Here is a 2,749-nt window from a genome sequence, read left to right as displayed (position 1 = left end):
TAAAAAGTGAATGTAACTAGGACTAAAAGATGGAGTGGTACTTGGTGGAAAATTATCTTTTCTTGAAAGAGGTTCACCATCCCCATATGATTTGGTTCCAGGGGCTTGTGCCCTTTACTTCCTCCCATTCTTTTTTTTTTTTTAAAGTCAAGTTTTTTTTATTTTATTTAATACATTCTAGTCAAATAGTAACAGCAGTAGGGAAACACTGTGAAAAAACAGGCAGGTATCCCCCTATATCTGGAGGAGAATTAAGTCAAAGTATTCTACATGGTAGAAGGGAGACAACTGCTGATGTCCATGGTTAGACAATTCAAGGACAACTTGTTAATTTCTACAGCCATTTCCAAAAAGTCAATGGCAACAGGTTGGGACACAGCTACTTGAAAGGATCAAATGTCTGTATCTACATGGTTTTATTAACAGGGATTGAGTTGCACCTGTAGAGCATGACAGTCTTGTCTTTAGCCTTAAAGGAAAAGACAAAGTCTTTTCCGTGTGCACCAGTTTGAAATAGTTCTGAGATAAGGCTCCCTTAAAATGGATTACTACAGTACTCATTCACATGAGAGAGTTCATACGTGTAGTAAAAAGTCATATACAGGATTTCATGGTCACCTTTTTGGTTGATTTGGTTAATTGCATAAATGAAGGATAAATACTCACAAGCTTATCTTTTCAACAAAACTCCTAGGAACATCAAGAATGCAAAAAGAGAAAATGGCCTAAAGGGGACTCTGACCACCAGGCATCTAAAATTGAAGCTAAGCCCGCTGTCAGTTGGGTTCCTCCACTCCTTCTGTACTCCTGCATCCAGTTCTCTCCCTACTACCCGGGCGTGGACCTTTGACCTAATAAGGAGGAACCTCAGAAAGGCAAAGGCACTCTGATCAAATGTTCCTTTCAGTCTCTCCTTGGGACATTTTGTTTTTAACTTAAGAGGATTAACGGGTCTTGGTCAGCCTTAGGAAGGTAAGCATCACTCTCAGGTGAAAATATTTGGGGGAACTTTAAATAGCTAGCTACCTCCGCACAGGTTTAAATTAGATTGACTTCAGCTGTTTTTAGAATCCTGAGTAGTTATCCAGAGCAGTCACTCAAGTTTTGGTTCTCTTTGACATAGCTGCATTCGGAGAGACTCTATATGAGGCATGGTTAGAAAAAGAGAAACACTTATACCTGGAATTTATATTCTTCCAAGTAATCTTTTAGTCTTGTTGGTAAGGGCAGTCCCCAGATGGTACCGGTACATTTGTTAATGATGAGTCTACAGAGATGCTGCAGAGGTGGCGCTGATGTGTAGAGCGGTTTGGTCAGGTAAAGGTGAACGGTGCCGTTCCGGAGGGCTTCTGGGCCCGTCCGCTTATCCTTGCACATCTGAACATAGTAGTCGATCAGATGAACCACACTGTCAAATTGTTTAAGCTTGGACTTGACACATATGATAGAGTCCAATCTGAATTTCCCATCTTGGTATTCGATTCGCAGATTAGTTGGTCCAGCTGATGTCTTAACAGATATTGTTAGTAGGTAGTCTGAATGCGATCCATCTCTAATCAAGAAAGTTCCTTCTGGTGCCTCTTTTAATTTCTCTTTGGCTTCATTAACAGTCATACTTCCCCAGTACCAACCTGTTTGAGCTCCCGTAGGGCCTTCGCCAAACGCGCCGCCTCCGGGGCCGACTCCTCCGCGGGTCCCGCAGTCCCCCACTGGCTCTACGTCCCTTCCGCGCCATTCGCGAGGGCTCGAGGCACCGCAGGGTCATGGGAGAGGGGTCACCGCGGCAAAGACAGGTGGCCACCCGCGATGGGGTCAGAGCGGGGCACGCATCCTTCTTGGAAGTCAGTGGGAACCCCAAAACTAGTCCCTGCGGGGTATCTGAAATGGTGGAGGGGGAGGGGATGGGGTGCTTCTGGTTCTTCCTCCCCAGATTCCAGTGGACGAATGGCAAAGTCCCCTGCAGGCGCGGTCACCCACAGTTTGCCTGCCGCCAACGCCCGGCTGAGCTCCTCCGGTGCCCCAGCTGCTGGTGCAGGGGATCCTGAGGTTGTGCGCATGGGGCCCCGGGGCGCACTGTTCGCTGCCAGCGCAGCGCGGGTAGCGGCGGCCAGGAGGCTCATGCTTCAAGGGAAGGCCAAGGCCCGCGAGCTGTGGTGGCGGCGGTGAGACATGGCAAGAGTTAAACGTCTCTACTTCCTCCCATTCTTTCTGTACTATTTGTTGCGTCAAGTATTGAAGGCAAGATCCTTAGAAGGGATAAACAAAGTGTGGAAAGAGACAGATAACTTGTCTGTTGTTCTGTTTAAGTCTAGAGATTCTGGCCAGCCTTGAACAGGAAGCATGATAGCTTCCCAAGTAGAGAGACTTGAGAGACTCCAGAATGGCCTTATCAAAAAATATTTCTCCAAGAGCATTGGAATTCCAAAACTAGAGACATATTCGTACCTCTTGGAAGGTTTTGAGAAGTCCAGAGTTCCCAATATAAATAAAATGGCTTTGGAAGGGTTGGTGACTCATGACGGTCATTTTGGGAACTAGGATTAGGGGCAGAAAGAGCAGAATGCAAAGGCCTTTTTGTTACCGAGAGGGGAGGCAGAAAGTGGCAGGGGCAGAGGACCCACTCTCCATGTCCACCACAATCAATCTCAACATTGCATTCTCCAGGAAGGCTTGCTGAGGGCCTTCTGAAGTGAACAGCTCACTCCAGACATACCTTGAACAAGCCACTCTTGAACAACCAACACTCCCT

At 46.7% G+C, this 2,749-nt stretch overlaps 1 pseudogene; it reads right to left on the bottom strand.

The window, feature by feature from the left end:
* Nucleotides 1–1,173: 1,173 nt before the first annotated feature.
* On the bottom strand, nucleotides 1,174–1,765 carry LOC113909705 (annotated as a pseudogene).
* Nucleotides 1,766–2,749: the final 984 nt, after the last annotated feature.

Source organism: Zalophus californianus, chromosome 4, assembly GCF_009762305.2.
Source record: "Zalophus californianus isolate mZalCal1 chromosome 4, mZalCal1.pri.v2, whole genome shotgun sequence".
Lineage (NCBI taxonomy): Eukaryota > Metazoa > Chordata > Mammalia > Carnivora > Otariidae > Zalophus > Zalophus californianus.
This window is presented reverse-complemented; position numbering and strand designations above follow the sequence as displayed.